Source organism: Hydractinia symbiolongicarpus, chromosome 9, assembly GCF_029227915.1.
Source record: "Hydractinia symbiolongicarpus strain clone_291-10 chromosome 9, HSymV2.1, whole genome shotgun sequence".
Lineage (NCBI taxonomy): Eukaryota > Metazoa > Cnidaria > Hydrozoa > Anthoathecata > Hydractiniidae > Hydractinia > Hydractinia symbiolongicarpus.
Window position 1 is genome coordinate 12,619,407 of NC_079883.1, and position 23,907 is coordinate 12,643,313.

At 43.6% G+C, this 23,907-nt stretch overlaps 1 protein-coding gene and 37 non-coding genes across 38 annotated transcripts in view; all 38 read left to right on the forward strand.

The window, feature by feature from the left end:
* LOC130657260 (histone H2B, gonadal-like) overlaps positions 1-23,907 on the forward strand; it is a 96,680-nt gene that overhangs the window by 21,427 nt on the left and 51,346 nt on the right. The window lies entirely within an intron of this gene.
* Positions 722-840, forward strand: LOC130659165 (5S ribosomal RNA). The gene has a single exon (XR_008986377.1). It is a non-coding gene; the product is annotated as a 5S ribosomal RNA (ribosomal RNA).
* On the forward strand, positions 1,347-1,465 carry LOC130658738 (5S ribosomal RNA). The gene has a single exon (XR_008985951.1). It is a non-coding gene; the product is annotated as a 5S ribosomal RNA (ribosomal RNA).
* Positions 1,972-2,089, forward strand: LOC130659426 (5S ribosomal RNA). The gene has a single exon (XR_008986637.1). It is a non-coding gene; the product is annotated as a 5S ribosomal RNA (ribosomal RNA).
* LOC130659298 (5S ribosomal RNA) lies at positions 2,596-2,714 on the forward strand. Its single transcript, XR_008986510.1, has one exon. It is a non-coding gene; the product is annotated as a 5S ribosomal RNA (ribosomal RNA).
* LOC130659367 (5S ribosomal RNA) lies at positions 3,221-3,339 on the forward strand. The gene has a single exon (XR_008986579.1). It is a non-coding gene; the product is annotated as a 5S ribosomal RNA (ribosomal RNA).
* Positions 3,846-3,964, forward strand: LOC130658821 (5S ribosomal RNA). Its single transcript, XR_008986033.1, has one exon. It is a non-coding gene; the product is annotated as a 5S ribosomal RNA (ribosomal RNA).
* LOC130661178 (5S ribosomal RNA) lies at positions 4,471-4,589 on the forward strand. Its single transcript, XR_008988373.1, has one exon. It is a non-coding gene; the product is annotated as a 5S ribosomal RNA (ribosomal RNA).
* Positions 5,096-5,214, forward strand: LOC130659057 (5S ribosomal RNA). The gene has a single exon (XR_008986269.1). It is a non-coding gene; the product is annotated as a 5S ribosomal RNA (ribosomal RNA).
* On the forward strand, positions 5,721-5,838 carry LOC130659427 (5S ribosomal RNA). Its single transcript, XR_008986638.1, has one exon. It is a non-coding gene; the product is annotated as a 5S ribosomal RNA (ribosomal RNA).
* Positions 6,345-6,463, forward strand: LOC130659299 (5S ribosomal RNA). Its single transcript, XR_008986511.1, has one exon. It is a non-coding gene; the product is annotated as a 5S ribosomal RNA (ribosomal RNA).
* On the forward strand, positions 6,970-7,088 carry LOC130659368 (5S ribosomal RNA). Its single transcript, XR_008986580.1, has one exon. It is a non-coding gene; the product is annotated as a 5S ribosomal RNA (ribosomal RNA).
* LOC130658822 (5S ribosomal RNA) lies at positions 7,595-7,713 on the forward strand. Its single transcript, XR_008986034.1, has one exon. It is a non-coding gene; the product is annotated as a 5S ribosomal RNA (ribosomal RNA).
* LOC130661302 (5S ribosomal RNA) lies at positions 8,220-8,338 on the forward strand. Its single transcript, XR_008988495.1, has one exon. It is a non-coding gene; the product is annotated as a 5S ribosomal RNA (ribosomal RNA).
* LOC130659058 (5S ribosomal RNA) lies at positions 8,845-8,963 on the forward strand. Its single transcript, XR_008986270.1, has one exon. It is a non-coding gene; the product is annotated as a 5S ribosomal RNA (ribosomal RNA).
* Positions 9,905-10,023, forward strand: LOC130661424 (5S ribosomal RNA). Its single transcript, XR_008988617.1, has one exon. It is a non-coding gene; the product is annotated as a 5S ribosomal RNA (ribosomal RNA).
* On the forward strand, positions 10,530-10,648 carry LOC130658935 (5S ribosomal RNA). Its single transcript, XR_008986148.1, has one exon. It is a non-coding gene; the product is annotated as a 5S ribosomal RNA (ribosomal RNA).
* On the forward strand, positions 11,155-11,273 carry LOC130658944 (5S ribosomal RNA). Its single transcript, XR_008986157.1, has one exon. It is a non-coding gene; the product is annotated as a 5S ribosomal RNA (ribosomal RNA).
* LOC130658739 (5S ribosomal RNA) lies at positions 11,780-11,898 on the forward strand. Its single transcript, XR_008985952.1, has one exon. It is a non-coding gene; the product is annotated as a 5S ribosomal RNA (ribosomal RNA).
* Positions 12,406-12,524, forward strand: LOC130658740 (5S ribosomal RNA). Its single transcript, XR_008985953.1, has one exon. It is a non-coding gene; the product is annotated as a 5S ribosomal RNA (ribosomal RNA).
* On the forward strand, positions 13,031-13,149 carry LOC130658742 (5S ribosomal RNA). Its single transcript, XR_008985954.1, has one exon. It is a non-coding gene; the product is annotated as a 5S ribosomal RNA (ribosomal RNA).
* LOC130658743 (5S ribosomal RNA) lies at positions 13,656-13,774 on the forward strand. Its single transcript, XR_008985955.1, has one exon. It is a non-coding gene; the product is annotated as a 5S ribosomal RNA (ribosomal RNA).
* LOC130658744 (5S ribosomal RNA) lies at positions 14,282-14,400 on the forward strand. Its single transcript, XR_008985956.1, has one exon. It is a non-coding gene; the product is annotated as a 5S ribosomal RNA (ribosomal RNA).
* Positions 14,907-15,025, forward strand: LOC130658746 (5S ribosomal RNA). The gene has a single exon (XR_008985959.1). It is a non-coding gene; the product is annotated as a 5S ribosomal RNA (ribosomal RNA).
* Positions 15,532-15,650, forward strand: LOC130658747 (5S ribosomal RNA). Its single transcript, XR_008985960.1, has one exon. It is a non-coding gene; the product is annotated as a 5S ribosomal RNA (ribosomal RNA).
* On the forward strand, positions 16,157-16,275 carry LOC130658748 (5S ribosomal RNA). The gene has a single exon (XR_008985961.1). It is a non-coding gene; the product is annotated as a 5S ribosomal RNA (ribosomal RNA).
* On the forward strand, positions 16,784-16,902 carry LOC130659372 (5S ribosomal RNA). The gene has a single exon (XR_008986583.1). It is a non-coding gene; the product is annotated as a 5S ribosomal RNA (ribosomal RNA).
* On the forward strand, positions 17,409-17,527 carry LOC130659187 (5S ribosomal RNA). Its single transcript, XR_008986399.1, has one exon. It is a non-coding gene; the product is annotated as a 5S ribosomal RNA (ribosomal RNA).
* On the forward strand, positions 18,034-18,152 carry LOC130658888 (5S ribosomal RNA). The gene has a single exon (XR_008986100.1). It is a non-coding gene; the product is annotated as a 5S ribosomal RNA (ribosomal RNA).
* LOC130659049 (5S ribosomal RNA) lies at positions 18,659-18,777 on the forward strand. Its single transcript, XR_008986261.1, has one exon. It is a non-coding gene; the product is annotated as a 5S ribosomal RNA (ribosomal RNA).
* On the forward strand, positions 19,284-19,402 carry LOC130659054 (5S ribosomal RNA). Its single transcript, XR_008986265.1, has one exon. It is a non-coding gene; the product is annotated as a 5S ribosomal RNA (ribosomal RNA).
* Positions 19,908-20,026, forward strand: LOC130659274 (5S ribosomal RNA). Its single transcript, XR_008986485.1, has one exon. It is a non-coding gene; the product is annotated as a 5S ribosomal RNA (ribosomal RNA).
* Positions 20,533-20,651, forward strand: LOC130659275 (5S ribosomal RNA). The gene has a single exon (XR_008986487.1). It is a non-coding gene; the product is annotated as a 5S ribosomal RNA (ribosomal RNA).
* On the forward strand, positions 21,158-21,276 carry LOC130659052 (5S ribosomal RNA). The gene has a single exon (XR_008986263.1). It is a non-coding gene; the product is annotated as a 5S ribosomal RNA (ribosomal RNA).
* On the forward strand, positions 21,783-21,901 carry LOC130659055 (5S ribosomal RNA). The gene has a single exon (XR_008986267.1). It is a non-coding gene; the product is annotated as a 5S ribosomal RNA (ribosomal RNA).
* Positions 22,407-22,525, forward strand: LOC130659395 (5S ribosomal RNA). The gene has a single exon (XR_008986606.1). It is a non-coding gene; the product is annotated as a 5S ribosomal RNA (ribosomal RNA).
* On the forward strand, positions 23,032-23,150 carry LOC130659276 (5S ribosomal RNA). The gene has a single exon (XR_008986488.1). It is a non-coding gene; the product is annotated as a 5S ribosomal RNA (ribosomal RNA).
* On the forward strand, positions 23,657-23,775 carry LOC130658749 (5S ribosomal RNA). The gene has a single exon (XR_008985962.1). It is a non-coding gene; the product is annotated as a 5S ribosomal RNA (ribosomal RNA).

The following is a 23,907-nucleotide window of genomic DNA, read 5'->3' on the forward strand; positions in this document are numbered from 1 at the left end:
CCTAACGAGTATCGGAACGCTGGTACTTTAATTGAGTTTAGAAACAAAATAAGAAACTGGATTCCAAACCATTGTCCTTGCAGAATATGCAAAACTTTTATACCTGAATTAGGTTTTCTTTAGTTTCCCCGTTGTCTTCCTTTGCCAGTTGTGGAGCGGGAACTCAGTTAAACATGTCTTGCGGTGCGACGGTTTAGGTGGGGTGGTATCATATGAGAATATTCTAGCCTTATTATCTGGTTGTATATTATTTTCTCTCGACCCCTGCCTGGGAAGTTTGACTGAGTTCCTGGAACCACCACTACATAGCCTTGACATATTTTTGACATATTATTTATATTATTTAAAATACTTAAAAAAAAATGCTATATACGGTATTCCTTATAGATTTTTTATATTCAGTTATTTATTGTTTTTAATGTTTTTAAAGTTGACTTTAATTAGCCTCAGAGCTACATTTTCTTGTAAATTTGTCAACTATAAATAAATTAATAAAAAAAAAAAAAAAAAAAAAAAAAAAAAAAAAAAAAAAAACTATTCTAAGCTCATTCATTTTGACTTAAGGAGGGGGCGAGCGCGGACGCAGGCCCCCACTACCAGAAATTGTACGGTCGAGTTACTGACGTTTGCAGTAATCGCAGAGGTCAGTAACTCAAAGAAATTAAATAAAAAAATTTGATCACAACGTCAAAATAAATTGCACGTATTTGCCCCTACTAATGTCTACGGCCATACCACGATGAACACACCCGTTCTCGTCTGATCACGGAAGTTAAGCATCGTCGGGCCGGGATAGTACTTGGATGGGGGACCGCCTGTGAACTGCCGGTGTCGTAGGCTTTTCATTTTCATTTGTTGCCTTTTCATTTCAATGGCGCTGTGATATATTTCTTGTCATAACAATTAAGGAACGTGGCGGTTGTTGAAAGTGTTTCCTATGACATTTTCCTACGACATTTTCAGGTGATAGTACGAGAAAAAAGAGCTTTCAAATGCATACAAACTCGATCTATTGCCGATCATCCAATAACCCTGACGGAATGGCAAATAAAATAAAATTCCGCCGCCTTCCGAGGACTTATATCGCAATCACGTTTCGTAACAGCCAAGCGAGGTTTTACCTTAGCGTTTAAGTCACCACCGACATTTGGCCGCGCAACTATTCTAAGCTCATTCATTTTGACTTAAGGAGGGGGCGAGCGCGGACGCAGGCCCCCACTACCAGAAATTGTACGGTCGAGTTACTGACGTTTGCAGTAATCGCAGAGGTCAGTAACTCAAAGAAATTAAATAAAAAAATTTGATCACAAAGTCAAAATAAATTGCACGTATTTGCCCCTACTAATGTCTACGGCCATACCACGATGAACACACCCGTTCTCGTCTGATCACGGAAGTTAAGCATCGTCGGGCCGGGATAGTACTTGGATGGGGGACCGCCTGGGAACTCCCGGTGTCGTAGGCTTTTCATTTTCATTTGTTGCCTTTTCATTTCAATGGCGCTGTGATATATTTCTTGTTATAACAGTTAAGGAACGTGGCGGTTGTTGAAAGTGTTTCCTATGAGATTTTCCTACGACATTTTCAGGTGATAGTACGAGAAAAAAGAGCTTTCAAATGCATACAAACTAGATCTATTGCCGATCATCCAATAACCCTGACGGAATGGCAAATAAAATAAAATTCCGCCGCCTTCCGAGGACTTATATCGCAATCACGTTTCGTAACAGCCAAGCGAGGTTTTACCTTAGCGTTTAAGTCACCACCGACATTTGGCCGCGCAACTATTCTAAGCTCATTCATTTTGACTTAAGGAGGGGGCGAGCGCGGACGCAGGCCCCCACTACCAGAAATTGTACGGTCGAGTTACTGACGTTTGCAGTAATCGCAGAGGTCAGTAACTCAAAGAAATTAAATAAAAAAATTTGATCACAACGTCAAAATAAATTGCACGTATTTGCCCCTACTAATGTCTACGGCCATACCACGATGAACACACCCGTTCTCGTCTGATCAGGGAAGTTAAGCATCGTCGGGCCGGGATAGTACTTGGATGGGGGACCGCCTGGGAACTCCCGTGTCGTAGGCTTTTCATTTTCATTTGTTGCCTTTTCATTTCAATGGCGCTGTGATATATTTCTTGTTATAACAGTTAAGGAACGTGGCGGTTGTTGAAAGTGTTTCCTATGAGATTTTCCTACGACATTTTCAGGTGATAGTACGAGAAAAAAGAGCTTTCAAATGCATACAAACTAGATCTATTGCCGATCATCCAATAACCTTGACGGAATGGCAAATAAAATAAAATTCCGCCGCCTTCCGAGGACTTATATCGCAATCACGTTTCGTAACAGCCAAGCGAGGTTTTACCTTAGCGTTTAAGTCACCACCGACATTTGGCCGCGCAACTATTCTAAGCTCATTCATTTTGACTTAAGGAGGGGGCGAGCGCGGACGCAGGCCCCCACTACCAGAAATTGTACGGTCGAGTTACTGACGTTTGCAGTAATCGCAGAGGTCAGTAACTCAAAGAAATTAAATAAAAAAATTTGATCACAACGTCAAAATAAATTGCACGTATTTGCCCCTACTAATGTCTACGGCCATACCACGATGAACACACCCGTTCTCGTCTGATCAGGGAAGTTAAGCATCGTCGGGCCGAGATAGTACTTGGATGGGGGACCGCCTGGGAACTCTCGGTGTCGTAGGCTTTTCATTTTCATTTGTTGCCTTTTCATTTCAATGGCGCTGTGATATATTTCTTGTTATAACAGTTAAGGAACGTGGCGGTTGTTGAAAGTGTTTCCTATGAGATTTTCCTACGACATTTTCAGGTGATAGTACGAGAAAAAAGAGCTTTCAAATGCATACAAACTAGATCTATTGCCGATCATCCAATAACCCTGACGGAATGGCAAATAAAATAAAATTCCGCCGCCTTCCGAGGACTTATATCGCAATCACGTTTCGTAACAGCCAAGCGAGGTTTTACCTTAGCGTTTAAGTCACCACCGACATTTGGCCGCGCAACTATTCTAAGCTCATTCATTTTGACTTAAGGAGGGGGCGAGCGCGGACGCAGGCCCCCACTACCAGAAATTGTACGGTCGAGTTACTGACGTTTGCAGTAATCGCAGAGGTCAGTAACTCAAAGAAATTAAATAAAAAAATTTGATCACAACGTCAAAATAAATTGCACGTATTTGCCCCTACTAATGTCTACGGCCATACCACGATGAACACACCCGTTCTCGTCTGATCAGGGAAGTTAAGCATCGTCGGGCCGGGATAGTACTTGGATGGGGGACCGCCTGGGAACTCTCGGTGTCGTAGGCTTTTCATTTTCATTTGTTGCCTTTTCATTTCAATGGCGCTGTGATATATTTCTTGTTATAACAATTAAGGAACGTGGCGGTTGTTGAAAGTGTTTCCTATGACATTTTCCTACGACATTTTCAGGTGATAGTACGAGAAAAAAGAGCTTTCAAATGCATACAAACTCGATCTATTGCCGATCATCCAATAACCCTGACGGAATGGCAAATAAAATAAAATTCCGCCGCCTTCCGAGGACCTATATCGCAATCACGTTTCGTAACAGCCAAGCGAGATTTTACCTTAGCGTTTAAGTCACCACCGACATTTGGCCGCGCAACTATTCTAAGCTCATTCATTTTGACTTAAGGAGGGGGCGAGCGCGGACGCAGGCCCCCACTACCAGAAATTGTACGGTCGAGTTACTGACGTTTGCAGTAATCGCAGAGGTCAGTAACTCAAAGAAATTAAATAAAAAAATTTGATCACAACGTCAAAATAAATTGCATGTATTTGCCCCTACTAATGTCTATGGCCATACCACGATGAACACACCCGTTCTCGTCTGATCACGGAAGTTAAGCATCGTCGGGCCGGGATAGTACTTGGATGGGGGACCGCCTGGGAACTCCCGGTGTCGTAGGCTTTTCATTTTCATTTGTTGCCTTTTCATTTCAATGGCGCTGTGATATATTTCTTGTCATAACAATTAAGGAACGTGGCGGTTGTTGAAAGTGTTTCCTATGACATTTTCCTACGACATTTTCAGGTGATAGTACGAGAAAAAAGAGCTTTCAAATGCATACAAACTCGATCTATTGCCGATCATCCAATAACCCTGACGGAATGGCCAATAAAATAAAATTCCGCCGCCTTCCGAGGACTTATATCGCAATCACGTTTCGTAACAGCCAAGCGAGGTTTTACCTTAGCGTTTAAGTCACCACCGACATTTGGCCGCGCAACTATTCTAAGCTCATTCATTTTGACTTAAGGAGGGGGCGAGCGCGGACGCAGGCCCCCACTACCAGAAATTGTACGGTCGAGTTACTGACGTTTGCAGTAATCGCAGAGGTGAGTAACTCAAAGAAATTAAATAAAAAAATTTGATCACAACGTCAAAATAAATTGCACGTATTTGCCCCTACTAATGTCTACGGCCATACCACGATGAACACACCCGTTCTCGTCAGATCACGGAAGTTAAGCATCGTCGGGCCGGGATAGTACTTGGATGGGGGACCGCCTGGGAACTCCCGGTGTCGTAGGCTTTTCATTTTCATTTGTTGCCTTTTCATTTCAATGGCGCTGTGATATATTTCTTGTTATAACAATTAAGGAACGTGGCGGTTGTTGAAAGTGTTTCCTATGACATTTTCCTACGACATTTTCAGGTGATAGTACGAGAAAAAAGAGCTTTCAAATGCATACAAACTCGATCTATTGCCGATCATCCAATAACCTTGACGGAATGGCAAATAAAATAAAATTCCGCCGCCTTCCGAGGACTTATATCGCAATCACGTTTCGTAACAGCCAAGCGAGGTTTTACCTTAGCGTTTAAGTCACCACCGACATTTGGCCGCGCAACTATTCTAAGCTCATTCATTTTGACTTAAGGAGGGGGCGAGCGCGGACGCAGGCCCCCACTACCAGAAATTGTACGGTCGAGTTACTGACGTTTGCAGTAATCGCAGAGGTCAGTAACTCAAAGAAATTAAATAAAAAAATTTGATCACAACGTCAAAATAAATTGCACGTATTTGCTCCTACTAATGTCTACGGCCATACCACGATGAACACACCCGTTCTCGTCTGATCACAGAAGTTAAGCATCGTCGGGCCGGGATAGTACTTGGATGGGGGACCGCCTGGGAACTCCCGGTGTCGTAGGCTTTTCATTTTCATTTGTTGCCTTTTCATTTCAATGGCGCTGTGATATATTTCTTGTTATAACAATTAAGGAACGTGGCGGTTGTTGAAAGTGTTTCCTATGACATTTTCCTACGACATTTTCAGGTGATAGTACGAGAAAAAAGAGCTTTCAAATGCATACAAACTCGATCTATTGCCGATCATCCAATAACCCTGACGGAATGGCAAATAAAATAAAATTCCGCCGCCTTCCCAGGACTTATATCGCAATCACGTTTCGTAACAGCCAAGCGAGGTTTTACCTTAGCGTTTAAGTCACCACCGACATTTGGCCGCGCAACTATTCTAAGCTCATTCATTTTGACTTAAGGAGGGGGAGAGCGCGGACGCAGGCCCCCACTACCAGAAATTGTACGGTCGAGTTACTGACGTTTGCAGTAATCGCAGAGGTCAGTAACTCAAAGAAATTAAATAAAAAAATTTGATCACAACGTCAAAATAAATTGCACGTATTTGCCCCTACTAATGTCTACGGCCATACCACGATGAACACACCCGTTCTCGTCTGATCAGGGAAGTTAAGCATCGTCGGGCCGGGATAGTACTTGGATGGGGGACCGCCTGGGAACTCCCGTGTCGTAGGCTTTTCATTTTCATTTGTTGCCTTTTCATTTCAATGGCGCTGTGATATATTTCTTGTTATAACAGTTAAGGAACGTGGCGGTTGTTGAAAGTGTTTCCTATGAGATTTTCCTACGACATTTTCAGGTGATAGTACGAGAAAAAAGAGCTTTCAAATGCATACAAACTAGATCTATTGCCGATCATCCAATAACCTTGACGGAATGGCAAATAAAATAAAATTCCGCCGCCTTCCGAGGACTTATATCGCAATCACGTTTCGTAACAGCCAAGCGAGGTTTTACCTTAGCGTTTAAGTCACCACCGACATTTGGCCGCGCAACTATTCTAAGCTCATTCATTTTGACTTAAGGAGGGGGCGAGCGCGGACGCAGGCCCCCACTACCAGAAATTGTACGGTCGAGTTACTGACGTTTGCAGTAATCGCAGAGGTCAGTAACTCAAAGAAATTAAATAAAAAAATTTGATCACAACGTCAAAATAAATTGCACGTATTTGCCCCTACTAATGTCTACGGCCATACCACGATGAACACACCCGTTCTCGTCTGATCAGGGAAGTTAAGCATCGTCGGGCCGAGATAGTACTTGGATGGGGGACCGCCTGGGAACTCTCGGTGTCGTAGGCTTTTCATTTTCATTTGTTGCCTTTTCATTTCAATGGCGCTGTGATATATTTCTTGTTATAACAGTTAAGGAACGTGGCGGTTGTTGAAAGTGTTTCCTATGAGATTTTCCTACGACATTTTCAGGTGATAGTACGAGAAAAAAGAGCTTTCAAATGCATACAAACTAGATCTATTGCCGATCATCCAATAACCCTGACGGAATGGCAAATAAAATAAAATTCCGCCGCCTTCCGAGGACTTATATCGCAATCACATTTCGTAACAGCCAAGCGAGGTTTTACCTTAGCGTTTAAGTCACCACCGACATTTGGCCGCGCAACTATTCTAAGCTCATTCATTTTGACTTAAGGAGGGGGCGAGCGCGGACGCAGGCCCCCACTACCAGAAATTGTACGGTCGAGTTACTGACGTTTGCAGTAATCGCAGAGGTCAGTAACTCAAAGAAATTAAATAAAAAAATTTGATCACAACGTCAAAATAAATTGCACGTATTTGCCCCTACTAATGTCTACGGCCATACCACGATGAACACACCCGTTCTCGTCTGATCAGGGAAGTTAAGCATCGTCGGGCCGGGATAGTACTTGGATGGGGGACCGCCTGGGAACTCTCGGTGTCGTAGGCTTTTCATTTTCATTTGTTGCCTTTTCATTTCAATGGCGCTGTGATATATTTCTTGTTATAACAATTAAGGAACGTGGCGGTTGTTGAAAGTGTTTCCTATGACATTTTCCTACGACATTTTCAGGTGATAGTACGAGAAAAAAGAGCTTTCAAATGCATACAAACTCGATCTATTGCCGATCATCCAATAACCCTGACGGAATGGCAAATAAAATAAAATTCCGCCGCCTTCCGAGGACCTATATCGCAATCACGTTTCGTAACAGCCAAGCGAGATTTTACCTTAGCGTTTAAGTCACCACCGACATTTGGCCGCGCAACTATTCTAAGCTCATTCATTTTGACTTAAGGAGGGGGCGAGCGCGGACGCAGGCCCCCACTACCAGAAATTGTACGGTCGAGTTACTGACGTTTGCAGTAATCGCAGAGGTCAGTAACTCAAAGAAATTAAATAAAAAAATTTGATCACAACGTCAAAATAAATTGCATGTATTTGCCCCTACTAATGTCTATGGCCATACCACGATGAACACACCCGTTCTCGTCTGATCACGGAAGTTAAGCATCGTCGGGCCGGGATAGTACTTGGATGGGGGACCGCCTGGGAACTCCCGGTGTCGTAGGCTTTTCATTTTCATTTGTTGCCTTTTCATTTCAATGGCGCTGTGATATATTTCTTGTCATAACAATTAAGGAACGTGGCGGTTGTTGAAAGTGTTTCCTATGACATTTTCCTACGACATTTTCAGGTGATAGTACGAGAAAAAAGAGCTTTCAAATGCATACAAACTCGATCTATTGCCGATCATCCAATAACCCTGACGGAATGGCCAATAAAATAAAATTCCGCCGCCTTCCGAGGACTTATATCGCAATCACGTTTCGTAACAGCCAAGCGAGGTTTTACCTTAGCGTTTAAGTCACCACCGACATTTGGCCGCGCAACTATTCTAAGCTCATTCATTTTGACTTAAGGAGGGGGCGAGCGCGGACGCAGGCCCCCACTACCAGAAATTGTACGGTCGAGTTACTGACGTTTGCAGTAATCGCAGAGGTGAGTAACTCAAAGAAATTAAATAAAAAAATTTGATCACAACGTCAAAATAAATTGCACGTATTTGCCCCTACTAATGTCTACGGCCATACCACGATGAACACACCCGTTCTCGTCAGATCACGGAAGTTAAGCATCGTCGGGCCGGGATAGTACTTGGATGGGGGACCGCCTGGGAACTCCCGGTGTCGTAGGCTTTTCATTTTCATTTGTTGCCTTTTCATTTCAATGGCGCTGTGATATATTTCTTGTTATAACAATTAAGGAACGTGGCGGTTGTTGAAAGTGTTTCCTATGACATTTTCCTACGACATTTTCAGGTGATAGTACGAGAAAAAAGAGCTTTCAAATGCATACAAACTCGATCTATTGCCGATCATCCAATAACCTTGACGGAATGGCAAATAAAATAAAATTCCGCCGCCTTCCGAGGACTTATATCGCAATCACGTTTCGTAACAGCCAAGCGAGGTTTTACCTTAGCGTTTAAGTCACCACCGACATTTGGCCGCGCAACTATTCTAAGCTCATTCATTTTGACTTAAGGAGGGGGCGAGCGCGGACGCAGGCCCCCACTACCAGAAATTGTACGGTCGAGTTACTGACGTTTGCAGTAATCGCAGAGGTCAGTAACTCAAAGAAATTAAATAAAAAAATTTGATCACAACGTCAAAATAAATTGCACGTATTTGCTCCTACTAATGTCTACGGCCATACCACGATGAACACACCCGTTCTCGTCTGATCACAGAAGTTAAGCATCGTCGGGCCGGGATAGTACTTGGATGGGGGACCGCCTGGGAACTCCCGGTGTCGTAGGCTTTTCATTTTCATTTGTTGCCTTTTCATTTCAATGGCGCTGTGATATATTTCTTGTTATAACAATTAAGGAACGTGGCGGTTGTTGAAAGTGTTTCCTATGACATTTTCCTACGACATTTTCAGGTGATAGTACGAGAAAAAAGAGCTTTCAAATGCATACAAACTCGATCTATTGCCGATCATCCAATAACCCTGACGGAATGGCAAATAAAATAAAATTCCGCCGCCTTCCGAGGACTTATATCGCAATCACGTTTCGTAACAGCCAAGCGAGGTTTTACCTTAGCGTTTAAGTCACCACCGACATTTGGCCGCGCAACTATTCTAAGCTCATTCATTTTGACTTAAGGAGGGGGACGAGCGCGGACGCAGGCCCCCACTACCAGAAATTGTACGGTCGAGTTACTGACGTTTGCAGTAATCGCAGAGGTCAGTAACTCAAAGAAATTGTTGCCTTTTCATTTCAATGGCGCTGTGATATATTTCTTGTCATAACAATTAAGGAACGTGGCGGTTGTTGAAAGTGTTTCCTATGACATTTTCCTATGACATTTTCAGGTGATAGTACGAGAAAAAAGAGCTTTCAAATGCATACAAACTCGATCTATTGCCGATCATCCAATAACCCTGACGGAATGGCCAATAAAATAAAATTCCGCCGCCTTCCGAGGACTTATATCGCAATCACGTTTCGTAACAGCCAAGCGAGGTTTTACCTTAGCTTTTAAGTCACCACCGACATTTGGCCGCGCAACTATTCTAAGCTCATTCATTTTGACTTAAGGAGGGGGCGAGCGCGGACGCAGGCCCCCACTACCAGAAATTGTACGGTCGAGTTACTGACGTTTGCAGTAATCGCAGAGGTGAGTAACTCAAAGAAATTAAATAAAAAAATTTTATCACAACGTCAAAATAAATTGCACGTATTTGCCCCTACTAATGTCTACGGCCATACCACGATGAACACACCCGTTCTCGTCAGATCACGGAAGTTAAGCATCGTCGGGCCGGGATAGTACTTGGATGGGGGACCGCCTGGGAACTCCCGGTGTCGTAGGCTTTTCATTTTCATTTGTTGCCTTTTCATTTCAATGGCGCTGTGATATATTTCTTGTTATAACAATTAAGGAACGTGGCGGTTGTTGAAAGTGTTTCCTATGACATTTTCCTACGACATTTTCAGGTGATAGTACGAGAAAAAAGAGCTTTCAAATGCATACAAACTCGATCTATTGCCGATCATCCAATAACCTTGACGGAATGGCAAATAAAATAAAATTCCGCCGCCTTCCGAGGACTTATATCGCAATCACGTTTCGTAACAGCCAAGCGAGGTTTTACCTTAGCGTTTAAGTCACCACCGACATTTGGCCGCGCAACTATTCTAAGCTCATTCATTTTGACTTAAGGAGGGGGCGAGCGCGGACGCAGGCCCCCACTACCAGAAATTGTACGGTCGAGTTACTGACGTTTGCAGTAATCGCAGAGGTCAGTAACTCAAAGAAATTAAATAAAAAAATTTGATCACAACGTCAAAATAAATTGCACGTATTTGCTCCTACTAATTTCTACGGCCATACCACGATGAACACACCCGTTCTCGTCTGATCACGGAAGTTAAGCATCGTCGGGCCGGGATAGTACTTGGATGGGGGACCGCCTGGGAACCCCCGGTGTCGTAGGCTTTTCATTTTCATTTGTTGCCTTTTCATTTCAATGGCGCTGTGATATATTTCTTGTTATAACAATTAAGGAACGTGGCGGTTGTTGAAAGTGTTTCCTATGACATTTTCCTACGACATTTTCAGGTGATAGTACGAGAAAAAAGAGCTTTCAAATGCATACAAACTCGATCTATTGCCGATCATCCAATAAACCTGACGGAATGGCAAATAAAATAAAATTCCGCCGCCTTCCGAGGACTTATATCGCAATCACGTTTCGTAACAGCCAAGCGAGGTTTTACCTTAGCGTTTAAGTCACCACCGACATTTGGCCGCGCAACTATTCTAAGCTCATTCATTTTGACTTAAAGAGGGGGCGAGCGCGGACGCAGGCCCCCACTACCAGAAATTGTACGGTCGAGTTACTGACGTTTGCAGTAATCGCAGAGGTCAGTAACTCAAAGAAATTAAATAAAAAAATTTGATCACAACGTCAAAATAAATTGCACGTATTTGCCCCTACTAATGTCTACGGCCATACCACGATGAACACACCCGTTCTCGTCTGATCACGGAAGTTAAGCATCGTCGGGCCGGGATCGTACTTGGATGGGGGACCGCCTGGGAACTCCCGGTGTCGTAGGCTTTTCATTTTCATTTGTTGCCTTTTCATTTCAATGGCGCTGTGATATATTTCTTGTTATAACAATTAAGGAACGTGGCGGTTGTTGAAAGTGTTTCCTATGACATTTTCCTACGACATTTTCAGGTGATAGTACGAGAAAAAAGAGCTTTCAAATGCATACAAACTCGATCTATTGCCGATCATCCAATAACCCTGACGGAATGGTAAATAAAATAAAATTCCGCCGCCTTCCGAGGACTTATATCGCAATCACGTTTCGTAACAGCCAAGCGAGGTTTTACCTTAGCGTTTAAGTCACCACCGACATTTGGCCGCGCAACATTTTTAAGCTCATTCACTTTGACTTAAGGAGGGGGCGAGCGCGGACGCAGGCCCCCACTACCAGAAATTGTACGGTCGAGTTACTGACGTTTGCAGTAATCGCAGAGGTCAGTAACTCAAAGAAATTAAATAAAAAAATTTGATCACAACGTCAAAATAAATTGCACGTATTTGCCCCTACTAATGTCTACGGCCATACCACGATGAACACACCCGTTCTCGTCTGATCACGGAAGTTAAGCATCGTCGGGCCGGGATAGTACTTGGATGGGGGACCGCCTGGGAACTCCCGGTGTCGTAGGCTTTTCATTTTCATTTGTTGCCTTTTCATTTCAATGGCGCTGTGATATATTTCTTGTTATAACAATTAAGGAACGTGGCGGTTGTTGAAAGTGTTTCCTATGACATTTTCCTACGACATTTTCAGGTGATAGTACGAGAAAAAAGAGCTTTCAAATGCATACAAACTCGATCTATTGCCGATCATCCAATAACCCTGACGGAATGGCAAATAAAATAAAATTCCGCCGCCTTCCGAGGACTTATATCGCAATCACGTTTCGTAACAGCCAAGCGAGGTTTTACCTTAGCGTTTAAGTCACCACCGACATTTGGCCGCGCAACTATTCTAAGCTCATTCATTTTGACTTAAGGAGGGGGACGAGCGCGGACGCAGGCCCCCACTACCAGAAATTGTACGGTCGAGTTACTGACGTTTGCAGTAATCGCAGAGGTCAGTAACTCAAAGAAATTAAATAAAAAAATTTGATCACAACGTCAAAATAAATTGCACGTATTTGCCCCTACTAATGTCTACGGCCATACCACGATGAACACACCCGTTCTCGTCTGATCACGGAAGTTAAGCATCGTCGGGCCGGGATAGTACTTGGATGGGGGACCGCCTGGGAACTCCCGGTGTCGTAGGCTTTTCATTTTCATTTGTTGCCTTTTCATTTCAATGGCGCTGTGATATATTTCTTGTTATAACAATTAAGGAACGTGGCGGTTGTTGAAAGTGTTTCCTATGACATTTTCCTACGACATTTTCAGGTGATAGTACGAGAAAAAAGAGCTTTCAAATGCATACAAACTCGATCTATTGCCGATCATCCAATAACCCTGACGGAATGGCAAATAAAATAAAATTCCGCCGCCTTCCGAGGACTTATATCGCAATCACGTTTCGTAACAGCCAAGCGAGGTTTTACCTTAGCGTTTAAGTCACCACCGACATTTGGCCGCGCAACTATTCTAAGCTCATTCATTTTGACTTAAGGAGGGGGACGAGCGCGGACGCAGGCCCCCACTACCAGAAATTGTACGGTCGAGTTACTGACGTTTGCAGTAATTGCAGAGGTCAGTAACTCAAAGAAATTAAATAAAAAATTTGATCACAACGTCAAAATAAATTGCACGTATTTGCCACTACTAATGTCTACGGCCATACCACGATGAACACACCCGTTCTCGTCTGATCACGGAAGTTAAGCATCGTCGGGCCGGGATAGTACTTGGATGGGGGACCGCCTGGGAACTCCCGGTGTCGTAGGCTTTTCATTTTCATTTGTTGCCTTTTCATTTCAATGGCGCTGTGATATATTTCTTGTTATAACAATTAAGGAACGTGGCGGTTGTTGAAAGTGTTTCCTATGACATTTTCCTACGACATTTTCAGGTGATAGTACGAGAAAAAAGAGCTTTCAAATGCATACAAACTCGATCTATTGCCGATCATCCAATAACCCTGACGGAATGGCAAATAAAATAAAATTCCGCCGCCTTCCGAGGACTTATATCGCAATCACGTTTCGTAACAGCCAAGCGAGGTTTTACCTTAGCGTTTAAGTCACCACCGACATTTGGCCGCGCAACTATTCTAAGCTCATTCATTTTGACTTAAGGAGGGGGCGAGCGCGGACGCAGGCCCCCACTACCAGAAATTGTACGGTCGAGTTACTGACGTTTGCAGTAATCGCAGAGGTCAGTAACTCAAAGAAATTAAATAAAAAAATTTGATCACAACGTCAAAATAAATTGCACGTATTTGCCCCTACTAATGTCTACGGCCATACCACGATGAACACACCCGTTCTCGTCTGATCACGGAAGTTAAGCATCGTCGGGCCGGGATAGTACTTGGATGGGGGACCGCCTGGGAACTCCCGGTGTCGTAGGCTTTTCATTTTCATTTGTTGCCTTTTCATTTCAATGGCGCTGTGATATATTTCTTGTTATAACAATTAAGGAACGTGGCGGTTGTTGAAAGTGTTTCCTATGACATTTTCCTACGACATTTTTAGGTAATAGTACGAGAAAAAAGAGCTTTCAAATGCATACAAACTCGATCTATTGCCGATCATCCAATAACCCTGACGGAATGGCAAATAAAATAAAATTCCGCCGCCTTCCGAGTACTTATATCGCAATCACGTTTCGTAACAGCCAAGCGAGGTTTTACCTTAGCGTTTAAGTCACCACCGACATTTGGCCGCGCAACTATTCTAAGCTCATTCATTTTGACTTAAGGAGGGGGACGAGCGCGGACGCAGGCCCCCACTACCAGAAATTGTACGGTCGAGTTACTGACGTTTGCAGTAATCGCAGAGGTCAGTAACTCAAAGAAATTAAATAAAAAAATTTGATCACTACGTCAAAATAAATTGCACGTATTTGCCACTACTAATGTCTACGGCCATACCACGATGAACACACCCGTTCTCGTCTGATCACGGAAGTTAAGCATCGTCGGGCCGGGATAGTACTTGGATGGGGGACCGCCTGGGAACTCCCGGTGTCGTAGGCTTTTCATTTTCATTTGTTGCCTTTTCATTTCAATGGCGCTGTGATATATTTCTTGTTATAACAATTAAGGAACGTGGCGGTTGTTGAAAGTGTTTCCTATGACATTTTCCTACGACATTTTCAGGTAATAGTACGAGAAAAAAGAGCTTTCAAATGCATACAAACTCGATCTATTGCCGATCATCCAATAACCCTGACGGAATGGCAAATAAAATAAAATTCCGCCGCCTTCCGAGGACTTATATCGCAATCACGTTTCGTAACAGCCAAGCGAGGTTTTACCTTAGCGTTTAAGTCACCACCGACATTTGGCCGCGCAACTATTCTAAGCTCATTCATTTTGACTTAAGGAGGGGGCGAGCGCGGACGCAGGCCCCCACTACCAGAAATTGTACGGTCGAGTTACTGACGTTTGCAGTAATCGCAGAGGTCAGTAACTCAAAGAAATTAAATAAAAAAATTTGATCACAACGTCAAAATAAATTGCACGTATTTGCCCCTACTAATGTCTACGGCCATACCACGATGAACACACCCGTTCTCGTCTGATCACGGAAGTTAAGCATCGTCGGGCCGGGATAGTACTTGGATGGGGGACCGCCTGGGAACTCCCGGTGTCGTAGGCTTTTCATTTTCATTTGTTGCCTTTTCATTTCAATGGCGCTGTGATATATTTCTTGTTATAACAATTAAGGAACGTGGCGGTTGTTGAAAGTGTTTCCTATGACATTTTCCTACGACATTTTCAGGTGATAATACGAGAAAAAAGAGCTTTCAAATGCATACAAACTCGATCTATTGCCGATCATCCAATAACCTTGACGGAATGGCAAATAAAATAAAATTCCGCCGCCTTCCGAGGACTTATATCGCAATCACGTTTCGTAACAGCCAAGCGAGGTTTTACCTTAGCGTTTAAGTCACCACCGACATTTGGCCGCGCAACTATTCTAAGCTCATTCATTTTGACTTAAGGAGGGGGCGAGCGCGGACGCAGGCCCCCATTACCAGAAATTGTACGGTCGAGTTACTGACGTTTGCAGTAATCGCAGAGGTCAGTAACTCAAAGAAATTAAATAAAAAAATTTGATCACAACGTCAAAATAAATTGCACGTATTTGCCCCTACTAATGTCTACGGCCATACCACGATGAACACACCCGTTCTCGTCTGATCACGGAAGTTAAGCATCGTCGGGCCGGGATAGTACTTGGATGGGGGACCGCCTGGGAACTCCCGGTGTCGTAGGCTTTTCATTTTCATTTGTTGCCTTTTCATTTCAATGGCGCTGTGATATATTTCTTGTTATAACAATTAAGGAACGTGGCGGTTGTTGAAAGTGTTTCCTATGACATTTTCCTACGACATTTTCAGGTGATAGTACGAGAAAAAAGAGCTTTCAAATGCATACAAACTCGATCTATTGCCGATCATCCAATAACCCTGACGGAATGGCAAATAAAATAAAATTCCGCCGCCTTCCGAGGACTTATATCGCAATCACGTTTCGTAACAGCCAAGCGAGGTTTTACCTTAGCGTTTAAGTCACCGCCGACATTTGGCCGCGCAACTATTCTAAGCTCATTCATTTTGACTTAAGGAGGGGACGAGCGCGGACGCAGGCCCCCACTACCAGAAATTGTACGGTCGAGTTACTGACGTTTGCAGTAATCGCAGAGGTCAGTAACTCAAAGAAATTAAATAAAAAAATTTGATCACAACGTCAAAATAAATTGCACGTATTTGCCCCTACTAATGTCTACGGCCATACCACGATGAACACACCCGTTCTCGTCTGATCACGGAAGTTAAGCATCGTCGGGCCGGGATAGTACTTGGATGGGGGACCGCCTGGGAACTCCCGGTGTCGTAGGCTTTTCATTTTCATTTGTTGCCTTTTCATTTCAATGGCGCTGTGATATATATTTCTTGTTATAACAATTAAGGAACGTGGCAGTTGTTGAAAGTGTTTCCTATGACATTTTCCTACGACATTTTCAGGTGATAGTACGAGAAAAAAGAGCTTTCAAATGCATACAAACTCGATCTATTGCCGATCATCCAATAACCCTGACGGAATGGCAAATAAAATAAAATTCCGCCGCCTTCCGAGGACTTATATCGCAATCACGTTTCGTAACAGCCAAGCGAGGTTTTACCTTAGCGTTTAAGTCACCACCGACATTTGGCCGCGCAACTATTCTAAGCTCATTCATTTTGACTTAAGGAGGGGGTGAGCGCGGACGCAGGCCCCCACTACCAGAAATTGTACGGTCGAGTTACTGACGTTTGCAGTAATCGCAGAGGTCAGTAACTCAAAGAAATTAAATAAAAAAGTTTGATCACAACGTCAAAATAAATTGCACGTATTTGCCCCTACTAATGTTTACGGCCATACCACGATGAACACACCCGTTCTCGTCTGATCACGGAAGTTAAGCATCGTCGGGCCGGGATAGTACTTGGATGGGGAACCGCCTGGGAACTCGCGGTGTCGTGGGCTTTTCATTTTCATTTGTTGCCTTTTCATTTCAATGGCGCTGTGATATATTTCTTTTTATAACAATTAAGGAACGTGGCGGTTGTTGAAAGTGTTTCCTATGACATTTTCCTACGACATTTTCAGGTGATAGTACGAGAAAAAAGAGCTTTCAAATGCATACAAACTCGATCTATTGCCGATCATCCAATAACCCTGACGGAATGGCAAATAAAATAAAATTCCGCCGCCTTCCGAGGACTTATATCGCAATCACGTTTCGTAACAGCCAAGCGAGGTTTTACCTTAGCGTTTAAGTCACCACCGACATTTGGCCGCGCAACTATTCTAAGCTCATTCATTTTGACTTAAGGAGGGGGCGAGCGCGGACGCAGGCCCCCACTACCAGAAATTATACGGTCGAGTTACTGACGTTTGCAGTAATCGCAGAGGTCAGTAACTCAAAGAAATTAAATAAAAAAATTTGATCACAATGTCAAAATAAATTGCACGTATTTGCCCCTACAAATGTCTACGGCCATACCACGAGGAACACACCCGTTCTCGTCTGATCACGGAAGTTAAGCATCGTCGGGCCGGGATAGTACTTGGATGGGGGACCGCCTGTGAACTCCCGGTGTCGTAGGCTTTTCATTTTCATTTGTTGCCTTTTCATTTCAATGGCGCTGTGATATATTTCTTGTTATAACAATTAAGGAACGTGGCGGTTGTTGAAAGTGTTTCCTATTACATTTTCCTACGACATTTTCAGGTGATAGTACGAGAAAAAAGAGCTTTCAAATGCATACAAACTCGATCTATTGCCGATCATCCAATAACCCTGACGGAATGGCCAATAAAATAAAATTCCGCCGCCTTCCGAGGACTTATATCGCAATCACGTTTCGTAACAGCCAAGCAAAGTTTTACCTCAGCGTTTAAGTCACCACCGACATTTGGCCGCGCAACTATTCTAAGCTCATTCATTTTGACTTAAGGAGGGGGCGAGCGCGGACGCAGGCCCCCACTACCAGAAATTGTACGGTCGAGTTACTGACGTTTGCAGTAATCGCAGAGGTCAGTAACTCAAAGAAATTAAATAAAAAAATTTGATCACAACGTCAAAATAAATTGCACGTATTTGCCCCTACTAATGTCTACGGCCATACCACGATGAACACACCCGTTCTCGTCTGATCACGGAAGTTAAGCATCGTCGGGCCGGGATAGTACTTGGATGGGGGACCGCCTGTGAACTCCCGGTGTCGTAGGCTTTTCATTTTCATTTGTTGCCTTTTCATTTCAATGGCGCTGTGATATATTTCTTGTTATAACAATTAAGGAACGTGGCGGTTGTTGAAAGTGTTTCCTATGACATTTTCCTACGACATTTTCAGGTGATAGTACGAGAAAAAAGAGCTTTCAAATGCATACAAACTCGATCTATTGCCGATCATCCAATAACCCTGACGGAATGGCAAATAAAATAAAATTCCGCCGCCTTCCGAGGACTTATATCGCAATCACGTTTCGTAACAGCCAAGCAAAGTTTTACCTTAGCGTTTAAGTCACCACCGACATTTGGCCGCGCAACTATTCTAAGCTCATTCATTTTGACTTAAGGAGGGGGCGAGCGCGGACGCAGGCCCCCACTACCAGAAATTGTACGGTCGAGTTACTGACGTTTGCAGTAATCGCAGAGGTCAGTAACTCAAAGAAATTAAATAAAAAAATTTGATCACAAAGTCAAAATAAATTGCACGTATTTGCCCCTACTAATGTCTACGGCCATACCACGATGAACACACCCGTTCTCGTCTGATCACGGAAGTTAAGCATCGTCGGGCCGGGATAGTACTTGGATGGGGGACCGCCTGTGAACTCCCGGTGTCGTAGGTTTTTCATTTTCATTTGTTGCCTTTTCATTTCAATGGCGCTGTGATATATTTCTTGTTATAACAATTAAGGAACGTGGCGGTTGTTGAAAGTGTTTCCTATGACATTTTCCTACGACATTTTCAGGTGATAGTACGAGAAAAAAGAGCTTTCAAATGCATACAAACTCGATCTATTGCCGATCATCCAATAACCCTGAGGGAATGGCAAATAAAATAAAATTCCGCCGCCTTGCGAGGACTTATATCGCAATCACGTTTCGTAACAGCCAAGCAAGGTTTTACCTTAGCGTTTAAGTCACCACCGACAATTGGCCGCGCAACTATTCTAAGCTCATTCATTTTGACTTAAGGAGGGGGCGAGCGCAGACGCAGACCCCCACTACCAGAAATTGTACGGTCGAGTTACTGACGTTTGCAGTAATCGCAGAGGTCAGTAACTCAAAGAAATTAAATAAAAAAATTTGATCACAACGTCAAAATAAATTGCACGTATTTGCCCCTACTAATGTCTACGGCCATACCACGATGAACACACCCGTTCTCGTCTGATCACGGAAGTTAAGCATCGTCAGGCCGGGATAGTACTTGGATGGGGGACCGCCTGGGAACTCCCGGTGTCGTAGGCTTTTCATTTTCATTTGTTGCCTTTTCATTTCATTGGCGCTGTGATATATTTCTTGTTATAACAATTAAGGAACGTGGCGGTTGTTGAAAGTGTTTCCTATGACATTTTCCTACGACATTTTCAGGTGATAGTACGAGAAAAAAGAGCTTTCAAATGCATACAAACTCGATTTATTGCCGATCATCCAATAACCCTGACGGAATGGGAAATAAAATAAAATTCCGCCGCCTTCCGAGGACTTATATCGCAATCACGTTTCGTAACAGCCAAGCGAGGTTTTACCTTAGCGTTTAAGTCACCACCGACATTTGGCCGCGCAACTATTCTAAGCTCATTCATTTTGACTTAAGGAGGGGCGAACGCGGACGCAGGCCCCCACTACCAGAAATTGTACGGTCGAGTTACTGACGTTTGCAGTAATCGCAGAGGTCAGTAACTCAAAGAAATTAAATAAAAAAATTTGATCACAACGTCAAAATAAATTGCACGTATTTGCCCCTACTAATGTCTACGGCCATACCACGATGAACACACCCGTTCTCGCCTGATCACGGAAGTTAAGCATCGTCGGGCCGGCATAGTACTTGGATGGGGGACCGCCTGGGAACTCCCGGTGTCGTAGGCTTTTCATTTTCATTTGTTGCCTTTTCATTTCAATGGCGCTGTGTTATATTTCTTGTTATAACAATTAAGGAACGTGACGGTTGTTGAAAGTGCTTCCTATGACATTTTCCTACGACATTTTCAGGTGATAGTACGAGAAAAAAGAGCTTTCAAATGCATACAAACTCGATCTATTGCCGATCATCCAATAACCCTGACGGAATGGCAAATAAAATAAAATTCCGCCGCCTTCCGAGGACTTATATCGCAATCACGTTTCGTAACAGCCAAGCGAGGTTTTACCTTAGCGTTTAAGTCACCACCGACATTTGGCCGCGCAACTATTCTAAGCTCATTCATTTTGACTTAAGGAGGGGGCGAGCGCAGACGCAGGCCCCCACTACTAGAAATTGTACGGTCGAGTTACTGACGTTTGCAGTAATCGCAGAGGTCAGTAACTCAAAGAAATTAAATAAAAAAATTTGATCACAACGTCAAAATAAATTGCACGTATTTGCCCCTACTAATGTCTACGGCCATACCACGATGAACACACCCGTTCTCGCCTGATCACGGAAGTTAAGCATCGTCGGGCCGGCATAGTACTTGGATGGGGGACCGCCTGGGAACTCCCGGTGTCGTAGGCTTTTCATTTTCATTTGTTGCCTTTTCATTTCAATGGCGCTGTGATATATTTCTTGTTATAACAATTAAGGAACGTGGCGGTTGTTGAAAGTGTTTCCTATGACATTTTCCTACGACATTTTCAGGTGATAGTACGAGAAAAAAGAGCTTTCAAATGCATACAAACTCGATCTATTGCCGATCATCCAATAACCCTGACGGAATGGCAAATAAAATAAAATTCCGCCGCCTTCCGAGGACTTATATCGCAATCACGTTTCGTAACAGCCAAGCAAAGTTTTACCTTAGCGTTTAAGTCACCACCGACATTTGGCCGCGCAACTATTCTAAGCTCATTCATTTTGACTTAAGGAGGGGGCGAGCGCGGACGCAGGCCCCCACTACCAGAAATTGTACGGTCGAGTTACTGACGTTTGCAGTAATCGCAGAGGTCAGTAACTCAAAGAAATTAAATAAAAAAATTTGATCACAAAGTCAAAATAAATTGCACGTATTTGCCCCTACTAATGTCTACGGCCATACCACGATGAACACACCCGTTCTCGTCTGATCACGGAAGTTAAGCATCGTCGGGCCGGGATAGTACTTGGATGGGGGACCGCCTGTGAACTCCCGGTGTCGTAGGTTTTTCATTTTCATTTGTTGCCTTTTCATTTCAATGGCGCTGTGATATATTTCTTGTTATAACAATTAAGGAACGTGGCGGTTGTTGAAAGTGTTTCCTATGACATTTTCCTACGACATTTTCAGGTGATAGTACGAGAAAAAAGAGCTTTCAAATGCATACAAACTCGATCTATTGCCGATCATCCAATAACCCTGAGGGAATGGCAAATAAAATAAAATTCCGCCGCCTTGCGAGGACTTATATCGCAATCACGTTTCGTAACAGCCAAGCAAGGTTTTACCTTAGCGTTTAAGTCACCACCGACAATTGGCCGCGCAACTATTCTAAGCTCATTCATTTTGACTTAAGGAGGGGGCGAGCGCAGACGCAGACCCCCACTACCAGAAATTGTACGGTCGAGTTACTGACGTTTGCAGTAATCGCAGAGGTCAGTAACTCAAAGAAATTAAATAAAAAAATTTGATCACAACGTCAAAATAAATTGCACGTATTTGCCCCTACTAATGTCTACGGCCATACCACGATGAACACACCCGTTCTCGTCTGATCACGGAAGTTAAGCATCGTCAGGCCGGGATAGTACTTGGATGGGGGACCGCCTGGGAACTCCCGGTGTCGTAGGCTTTTCATTTTCATTTGTTGCCTTTTCATTTCATTGGCGCTGTGATATATTTCTTGTTATAACAATTAAGGAACGTGGCGGTTGTTGAAAGTGTTTCCTATGACATTTTCCTACGACATTTTCAGGTGATAGTACGAGAAAAAAGAGCTTTCAAATGCATACAAACTCGATTTATTGCCGATCATCCAATAACCCTGACGGAATGGCAAATAAAATAAAATTCCGCCGCCTTCCGAGGACTTATATCGCAATCACGTTTCGTAACAGCCAAGCGAGGTTTTACCTTAGCGTTTAAGTCACCACCGACATTTGGCCGCGCAACTATTCTAAGCTCATTCATTTTGACTTAAGGAGGGGCGAACGCGGACGCAGGCCCCCACTACCAGAAATTGTACGGTCGAGTTACTGACGTTTGCAGTGATCGCAGAGGTCAGTAACTCAAAGAAATTAAATAAAAAAATTTGATCACAACGTCAAAATAAATTGCACGTATTTGCCCCTACTAATGTCTACGGCCATACCACGATGAACACACCCGTTCTCGCCTGATCACGGAAGTTAAGCATCGTCGGGCCGGCATAGTACTTGGATGGGGGACCGCCTGGAAACTCCCGGTGTCGTAGGCTTTTCATTTTCATTTGTTGCCTTTTCATTTCAATGGCGCTGTGTTATATTTCTTGTTATAACAATTAAGGAACGTGACGGTTGTTGAAAGTGCTTCCTATGACATTTTCCTACGACATTTTCAGGTGATAGTACGAGAAAAAAGAGCTTTCAAATGCATACAAACTCGATCTATTGCCGATCATCCAATAACCCTGACGGAATGGCAAATAAAATAAAATTCCGCCGCCTTCCGAGGACTTATATCGCAATCACGTTTCGTAACAGCCAAGCGAGGTTTTACCTTAGCGTTTAAGTCACCACCGACATTTGGCCGCGCAACTATTCTAAGCTCATTCATTTTGACTTAAGGAGGGGGCGAGCGCAGACGCAGGCCCCCACTACTAGAAATTGTACGGTCGAGTTACTGACGTTTGCAGTAATCGCAGAGGTCAGTAACTCAAAGAAATTAAATAAAAAAATTTGATCACAACGTCAAAATAAATTGCACGTATTTGCCCCTACTAATGTCTACGGCCATACCACGATGAACACACCCGTTCTCGCCTGATCACGGAAGTTAAGCATCGTCGGGCCGGCATAGTACTTGGATGGGGGACCGCCTGGGAACTCCCGGTGTCGTAGGCTTTCCATTTTCATTTGTTGCCTTTTCATTTCAATGGCGCTGTGTTATATTTCTTGTTATAACAATTAAGGAACGTGACGGTTGTTGAAAGTGCTTCCTATGACATTTTCCTACGACATTTTCAGGTGATAGTACGAGAAAAAAGAGCTTTCAAATGCATACAAACTCGATCTATTGCCGATCATCCAATAACCCTGACGGAATGGCAAATAAAATAAAATTCCGCCGCCGTCCGAGGACTTATATCGCAATCACGTTTCGTAACAGCCAAGCGAGGTTTTACCTTAGCGTTTAAGTCACCACCGACATTTGGCCGCGCAACTATTCTAAGCTCATTCACTTTGACTTAAGGAAGGGGCGAGCGCGGACGCAGGCCCCCACTACAAGAAATTGTACGGTCGAGTTACTGACGTTTGCAGTAATCGCAGAGGTCAGTAACTCAAAGAAATTAAATAAAAAAATTTGATCACAACGTCAAAATAAATTGCACGTATTTGCCCCTACTAATGTCTACGGCCATACCACGATGAACACACCCGTTCTCGTCTGATCACGGAAGTTAAGCATCGTCGGGCCGGGATAGTACTTGGATGGGGGACCGCCTGGGAACTCCCGGTGTCGTAGGCTTTTCATTTTCATTTGTTGCCTTTTCATTTGAATGGCGCTGTGATATATTTCTTGTTATAACAATTAAGGAACGTGGCGGTTGTTGAAAGTGTTTCCTATGACATTTTTCTACGACATTTTCAGGTGATAGTA